The sequence below is a fragment of the Solanum verrucosum genome, unplaced genomic scaffold (genome assembly GCF_900185275.1).
Source record: "Solanum verrucosum unplaced genomic scaffold, falcon-dt-bn FXZP01000286.1, whole genome shotgun sequence".
Classification (NCBI taxonomy): domain Eukaryota; kingdom Viridiplantae; phylum Streptophyta; class Magnoliopsida; order Solanales; family Solanaceae; genus Solanum; species Solanum verrucosum.
In genome coordinates this window covers 1,668,475-1,677,401 of record NW_026020376.1, presented here as the reverse complement: position 1 = coordinate 1,677,401, position 8,927 = coordinate 1,668,475, and positions in this window count along the sequence as shown.

Sequence of the window (8,927 nt, the reverse complement as noted above, 5' to 3'; positions counted from 1 at the left end):
ACACTAAATCTATCCAAATAAAGCCCGAAATGAGTCCAAATCGTAGACTCATCAACATCCCTAACTTAAACTTTTGCTTGTCCTGTAGTAAAACTGTAGTTCAGCAGTTCAAAAAGGATGTCTCAAATAGTTCTACACAAGACACAATCATAAATCCACACAAAAAGACTTAACTTACTCATGCAAGGATCAATTGTGCACTCTAAGATTCATGTTGTGACTCACCATTGCCAAAAATTCTCAAGCTCACACTACTTGCTTCAAATGCAAGTAAGATTCTCAAGCTCACACTACTTGCTTCAAATGCAAGTTCAAGCTCAATAAAAGTGTTCAAATTCCCTCACACAAAGAATGATTCCATATTCACACACAATGGTTCAACAATTTATAGATCCGGAATCAAGACAAAACTCACACTCGTAAAGTTGAACACAATGCATGATTTCACTCATATGTTTGCCCTTATTTTCCAACCAACCATTGATTCAGCTCAGTCAAGATCAAAAAGTTCTTTTCAAGGCTGGTAACGGGGATGAGTGTAAAGGTATGGTTATTTAGGCTCAGTGATTGCTATGCTCATGAAATGTGGTGTGAACAACACTTCTTTTCCTTCTCTTCATCATTCTCATTTATGCTCATAGGTTACCTCATTATTCACTTTCCATGAAATACCGGACACTCAATTTTCTTTGTACTTTCACAACTTTATTCCACAACTTCTTCATTCTTTTTCTTTCTCCATTCTTTTCTTCTTTTTCTCTTTTTTATATAGAGGGGCTCCATCTTTTTCAAAACCATGGGTAAATGGGGACTTCTTTGCACTTCTTGATTTACCTTCTCTTTTCATCACACCCCCAACTTAAGCTTTTGGCCTAAGTTGGCTATTCACACAAACCACATCTCAAGACGATTAAGGGTGAAGTGATAAAGAAAGGTCACAATTTCATCAAGTTTCTTCCAAGAAAAAAGTTAAGGCTCAAAGTGTGTTCAAACGAGGTTCACACACTCACAAGGTAGGCCACAAAAAGAGGTATAATGTCAAATTGTTTCACACTCTTCAAAGTTGGCTAAGATCAACTCAAGAGCTTGCATCACTTAGTCAATCGGACCAACAAGGCAAATTCTAGGTGTCCTCACACATGGTTCACGGTAAGCACATCACATAAGGCATTGACACCAATGAAAAAAAAAAGACTCCACACTTTTGCTAGTGTGCAATGTTCATCACAAGAGACTCAATTTGATACTTGGCTAGTCATAACGAGATGCAAAAAAGTGCACATATCGTCCATGCAACTTCATTTGGCCTCATCGTAGCCGCACATTCATTTTTGTTCGATTATGAGCAATATTCAAGTCATCAGTATTGATCGAGATCGAGACTCATATTTGTAAGAGAATAGCCACATTCAAACACAACCAAGAGGTGGCACACAATTTTTTGAAAGGGTCAAAAAATCATTTACAATTAAAAACACGGAGCCACAAGCTCAATAATACATAAAATGCAGTATCAACACAATTTATAGCTCAAAAAACCAATATATAATCGAAACACTAATCACAAAAGGTGGGCCTAGTCCCACCACAAATAAAATCCATTTGTCCTCAAATGCAAGGAAAATAAAATATCCAAAAGTCAAAAGATAAGACAGAGAGGGAGGTAAAAAATTGATCATGTCTACAAAGTTTCTCTATATGTCTGGGCATCAGTGCCCGGTGCATCAATCTGGACTTGGGCCTGGGTACCCGGAGTCACCTCAGAAAAACCAGCTCCACTAGACCAACCCATTCTGGTGTCTCTCAAAAAGGTCTGGCACACAGTCTCGAATATGGTATTCTCCAGGTCAGCTAGATTATCATAAACCTTAACATCACGCACCTATATGTGCTCATCATCGGTCTCTGCATCCGACTAATCAACTACTGCATCATCCCTATGTATATCTCCGGTGGTAGACAGAGAAATCTCTGAAGTCTCAAGAGCATCCACATCATCAGCAACCTCCAATAATGAAGTAAAGCCAGTAGAATTTAGATAGTCTACGTCCTTCCTCAAATCTGCTACTTCGGCTTTCAAAGTCGTAACCTTTGAGGTCTCCCCCTGTCTACTCTCACATGCCTCAACTCTCGTAGTGAGAGTGTCAATAGAAATCCAAAGGGGGGGTAAGTGCAGCAAGGATGACACTCTCGATCATCCATGGGATAGATCTCTCAAGTTGGGTCCCCCTCACTTCAGTTGAATTGGCCAGGTGTCCCATCTTCAGCATCATCTCCTGAGTAATCATGGTGGACTGGGCAGAGGTAGAGGCACTCAAAGCCTGTGAAGAAGAAGAGGTCGGAACAGATGTACCTGAAGGCCCGGAGGCCAGAGTAGGCAAAGGTGCCTCTACAGGTATAGAATCGACATCTACCTCTCGAGAAGTATCTGTCGGAGCTCTCTCATCCTATTTTCCTCATCTCATGTGTATTCAGCCTTTATACGTCTGATGTCTGTGAATGAGGAGGGGGTGACCTCAAATCTAGCAATATCCCCGTGGACTCCAGCACGTCGACATAACTCTGTGATTAGCACCGGGAATGGAAGTGAGGTTTGCCTCTGCTTGGCCTTCATGGCCATCTCTTACTCAATAATAAGCCCCATGTCAATGCTCTTCCTAGAAATAATCAACCCAAGACAGGCCGCCTTCGGATGACGGAGAACAAACTCATTTTGGGAGGGCATAATAGAGTTGCTGATGAATCTAAACAAATAACGTGAAACTACACTCAACTCCCTCTTCTCAATCAGGACGCATGCTTCTATCCACCACGGGGTGGTGTCTAAAATGAGGGGTGATAACCAACCCTTAAGCTCATCCAATAATGTTATAGTGGTAGCCAGGTTGGGGTAGTCAAGTCTAACCCCCTGTCAAATACCGCATTGATGTGATCATGGCTAAAATGCACCACTGTCCCTCATACCACAATAGACCCCACCGGTCTGAACTCACTGGCCTTCTTCTTTCTTTTAGGGACCAGGTCACCATATGTAGAGTAGAACTCCCGGACCCAAGTAGGAATGTAGGGGCCTTGGGGCCTGGTGAATTGCTTGAAACGATGGTACTGTAGTGTCTCCCTCCCACCGGAGTATTTGCCCTTTAAGCCTTCTGTCGAAAGCAATTTCTCCTAAAGAATCATTCTTAATCCATCCACTTTTAACATGTTGAGAAGCCTGGGAGGAGGGACGATTGGTTGCATTGGAGCCACAAGAGGTGCCGGAGCTGGCACTGAGTCTGCTGGTGTGTCAGTTGGAGGGACTCTAGCTGTGTCAGGGTGAGATCGAGAATGGATCTCAGCCCGCCGGGACTCTAAAGGATGGTGTTCCTCATGCTCAGATAAAGCAGCCCGGGAGTCTGTATTCACTCTCTCAGATGTGCGCCTCTTGCCTTTGCCCTTGTTTCCCATAGGAGGATCTTGCCTTCTCTTTTTGGGAGGGTTGACTCCCCCTTCGTTTATTGTGATTCCCCGTGCTCTTTTTCAAGGCTGTATGTCGTGATTTGTCCTTGCCATAACTGCAAAACATCGAAGAAATTTAGAATTAATTCAAACAAAAGCACTGAAGAAAATAGGTGCAGACAAGCTCGCGAACCAATCAGCGAGCCGACGAATAGCTTTGGCTAGCTAGATCGGGCTCGCCGAACGGATTGGCTAAAAAATATATAAAAAATTTGGCATGTCGATGATAGGAAAGGCCTTTCAAAGAATCGCCGACAGTATTCAGTGAGCAATGATTAGCCCGCCAAAAGTTACAGTGCAATAACGGATAGGGGCGCAGGCAAAGGGCGATCATGAAGGACTTTCGGTGAGTCGCCGAGTGCATTCGGTGACCTTAGGCTTCTCGCCAAAGGTTATAGAACTAATCTACACATTTAGCATGAAATTAAAGGCCAAATGGGGCACTTCAGCGAACCGCCGAGTGGTTCGGCGAGCTTGACCCAGCTCGCCAAATGACCCAACATGCCTACTTTCAACCCAACTTCCTAAATTCAATCCCGCAACCATCGAAAACAAAATCAAAGTAGGCACCCATCAAATTAAAGTAAGACTCATTACACCCATTCCCTAGGGATACTCAGAATTCTCCTGTTTTGGCCAAATTTGGCCATTTAATGACTTTTGCCCTTAAGAATGACGTCAACCACTCTATCATTGGGCAAAATACGTCATTTGGCACAAATGTGGGCTACTTAGACTTCACCCGACTAGAACGAACAACATGCAAGCACAACCCTACAAATTTTAACCAATTTTAAGGCATAAAATAACAGGAATTCAACAATACAAACATTACGAGCAAGATATTCGACTTATCACATGCATTCTAGCATATAAACACTATCAGAGAGGCCCAACACACATCACTAAGATAAAATCATTGCAAATGAGTACAAAATTTCTAAATTAAGATTCAGGGATCGAAAAACCAACCTTAGATGCCGAATAAACAATTTGAAATGCTAGGCGGCAAAGAAATCCACTCCAAACACACAATCAACGACTCAAATATGATAAAAATGAAAGAAATATAGAAAATACTTTGCGGGTGTGAGTTTTAGAAGTTTAAAAGTGAGGGAAAGTGAAAGAGTTTGGAAGTTTAAACCTTTGGCCTTTAAAAACTGTCCAGTTCTTGCCCATTCGGCAACATTAGTTTTACTCGCTGACCCACTCGGCGACACACCGAGTGGGCACTTACCTCGCCGAGTCTTACAGGACCTTCAGTTAATGTGGGGGTCCAAACAACGGACAAAATCGTGATCGCCGAACTGGTCGGCGATTCGCCAGTTTGCTTCTAGGCTCGCCGAGTTTTACAGACTCTAATTCCAAAATGTTTTGAGTCCAATGGCGGTCCAAGTCGGGCTCGCCAACCTGCACTTTTCAAACACCTTCTACACTTTGACCTGCGCAATCAACATACCATTATTTGAAACTTAAAAGAAAGCAAATAAAACTTGGGTTGCCTCCCAAGAAGCGCCTTAGTTAATGTTGTGGCACGACGCAAGTCCACACTCAAACCTCATTCTTAGGGTTGGCCATAGTATCACTAGGCAAACCCCTTTGTTGTCTTGGGTTTAAATGAGACGAGATATGACCCATTTGGGTCTCCAATTGCTTGATCGATACTGAATGAGCGGTAACCATCTGGCTAAGGGTCGACACATCTTCTTTCATTTCTTTCAAAATCTTTTTCGATCCCTTAACTTTATTGAGGATACGAGAAAGCATATCCTTCGACCGGCCACCTTCCGAATCATTTGGCTTTTGGCGCTCATGGGGAGGCACATATCTATCCTTCTCCCCATCTTTCCAATTGGGATTTTGATCCCTCCATTCTCGATTACGGTCTCTCCATTCTTCATCCCTGCTCCAACCTTGGTTACCACCCTGCCTTGGGTGTTTTGAACGATAACCACCACATTGGTTGGCTAGGAAATTCACCTCTTCATAATACAAAGATTCAAACTTGGCTTCTTCGGGATTCACACACCCAACACTCACGGCATTGACACTCCGAGTACCAGCTCCCATGACATTTTTAGACAAAATGTCAAGTTGTGTCATGATCTTGGCCATGTTTTGGTCCCTCTCTTGGTCTTTCTCCACCTACTCCTTGGTTAATTTGAATGCGAGATGAGAGACCTCACGGGTGTACCACACCCAGTTGATTTTAGTCATACCATCCAAGAGCTGAGCTGCTATCACATAAGGTTGTTGCATCAAACCTCAAGGAGAAAGTTGGTCAGCAATACCCTTGTTTACCGAGTCAAGACTCCAGTAAAAAATACTGAAACAAGTTGTCAGGCAAGCCATGAGTTGGGCATTGAACTACCAACTTCTTGAATCACAGCCAAGTTTCATGAATTCGCTCGCCGTCCAAACGCTTGAAGCTTTGAATGTTGTCCTGAAGTGTCATCATCTTCAAGGTAGGGAAGACGCACACTTGGAATGCTGTAACAAGCTATTCCCAAGAAGTGATTGAGTCTCGTGGCTATTCAGCCAGCCACTTACACTCTTCTCCCATTAGAGAGAATGGGAACAATCTTAGCCAGACCGACTCTTGCGATATGTTCTTGAGAGAGAATGGTCCGCAAACATCAACAAAAATTCTAATATGCTCATGGGGATCCTCATGAGCAAAACCACCGAACAACCCCTTCAATTGCAAGAGCTGCAACATAGTGCTAGTAATATGGAACACCGCATTCCCTTCAACAGGTGGCCAGCGAATGGCACCAATTATACCCATAAGATAATGGTCATTAGCATTAGGCTCATTGACATCATTGAGGTTGCCAATGTCATGATGGTGGCCTACTTGGCGACCATTACTTCCGTTCACACTCATACGTCTATTTCAAAACACAAACAAGCAAAACAAAACTAAAATTAAGTAAGTTCAACTATGACTAACAAGAACAAAATTCAACTTAATAAAAAATTCTCAAATAATACCACTCCACGGCAGCGGCACCATTTTGATTTCACGTATCAGGACACTTCATCCAATTCTAAGTGCCAATGATCGTTAGTCAGCAATATAACCCAACTAAGTGAGTTGGGGTCGAATCCCACAGGGAGAGGTACATATTTGAGAATCAAGAGCCAAGAATGAATATGTTCAAGTCAATCATAGGTAAAGACATTTACGAATAAAAGCATAATTCAAGTTAAGGGTGACACAAGTGTCAAATAACAGGGGGGTTTTGATTGAAATTATCGACTACAACAGTAGCAAATGACACGAATAAACAAGTATAGAGACGGGTTCTTGCAATGTGATTGGGATTATGGACTAATTTAGATGAATGGGTAATTGCAACTGTTACTTTATAGATGTAAATCAGTAAATAATCTAGACTTTAGTGGGGATAAACTTTCTCTCGAACAATCTATCCAAAATCAAGTTGGTTTCTCTTGAACACCAACAAGCAATCAATTAAGCACAACCTACACTTTAGTCCAGTCACTCTCTCGAGCTGAATGTGTGGAAAAGGGTTTAGGATTCACTCTCTCGAGCTGAACCCATGACAACCCAATACCCGCAGACCATCAATTCAATAATCTTTGTTTTAAAACCTTTTTCTCGAGAAAGCCAAAAACATGAAGTTGGGACTGCATTTGCTACTACAACCTTTTAATTTTAACGACAATTACTGAATGAAATCACTTCTCAACAGCATTTAAACTAACAATTAGTAATACCCAGCAACTAAATCAACCCATAATCACATAATCACACCCAAGAATTGGGGTTTTAGCTAGACATCATAAAAAGATAAAAATCATTACCAAATTGTGTTTCCACCAACTGGGTAAGAATAGTTTCATCTTTACAAAGGTCAAGATCGAAGAATCTCAAAGACTCACTTCAAATTTCTCATAAATGGGAAACTTCAATTCTACAAAGCTAAGGAAAATATTGTCTCAATAATCTCTGTTCTGAACTCCAAACTTGAAAACTGATAATAATGAAGATTCGATACTAAAAGTAAAAATTCAAAAATGTATTTATAGTCGCCAAAAATATGTTGCGAAAGACAATTCGGTGAAGTAAGTCGGGATCACCGAACCACTCGGCGATCTGCCCTTTGGTCAACTCCATTGCCTTTTTGCTTTGTCCTTCAGCATCCTTGAGTTCTGTAACTTTAGGCGATCTAACACTGCATCGCAAAATCGTTCGGCGACACACCGACTGGTCCTTTCTCTCGCCGACTTGATTTTTTCCTTCAGGGCTTGGCACACTAGAACTTTAGGTGAGGTAGTGGCCATTTGGCGACTCGCCCAATGGGTTAGGCGATCAACATGCATTCTTTTCTTCATTCTTTTAGCTGCCTTGTTCCTTTTTTCACATTAGTGTCCATGCTTTGTTCCTCAATCCAAGTACCTAAAAATCAAAGATTTTACATTAGTTATTGCCACAAAATAAGCATTTGAGGACACTAAATCTATCCAAATAAATCCCAAAATGAGTCTTAATCGTGGACTCATAAACATTGCCAACTTAAATTTTGCTTCTCCTCTAGTAAACCTCAAGTTCAGCAGTTCAAAAAGGATGTCTCAAATAGTGCTACACAAGACACAATCATGAATCCACACAAAAAGACTCAACTTACTCATGCAAGGATTAATTGTGCACTCAAAGATTCAAGTTGTGTCTCACCATTGCCAAATATTCTCAAGCTCACACTACTTGTTCCTTTTTGCACATTAGTGTCCATGATTTGTTCCTCAATCCACATACCTAAAACTCAAGGATTTTACATTAGTTATTGGCACAAAATAAGCATTTGAGGACACTAAATCTATCCAAATAAAGCCCTAAATGATTCCAAATCGTGTACTCATCCCCTAAATTTGCCGAGTGAGCAACTCGCCAAAGGTCTCCCTTGATCGCCTTTTCTGTTCCCCTATCCCCTAAGGGTGGCAAGGGAAAGGGCAAAATGCTAGTATCTGAGATACCGAAGCACAATTCCTGTAGTGAGGGGGAGTCCATTGATAATCAGGTCTCACTCTCTGAGCTAGATGACGACCAACCACTATAGTCCCGATGAGTAGAAATTCGTGCATGATCACATCACGATTTATCTAGTATCTCGAAGTCTACCCCTCCTATCACTAACACCATGTTAGCCTCAACGCTGAAGGTGGTTCCAGCGCCATCAATTCAGGGACCTTCTCCCCGGCTACTCAACAGGCTAAAGGCCAAGGGATTAAGGACAATTCTTGAGGAGAAGTGGCTGTCTATAGATAAAGTGGTGGACAAGTACCCTCTGGTGTGGGATACACTCCAGTTCCATAGATTTAACATTTTCACCAGAACCTGAGGCCCATATATATTCCCACATGGGTTCGTGAGTTCTACACTGCGTACGGTGACCTAGTACCCC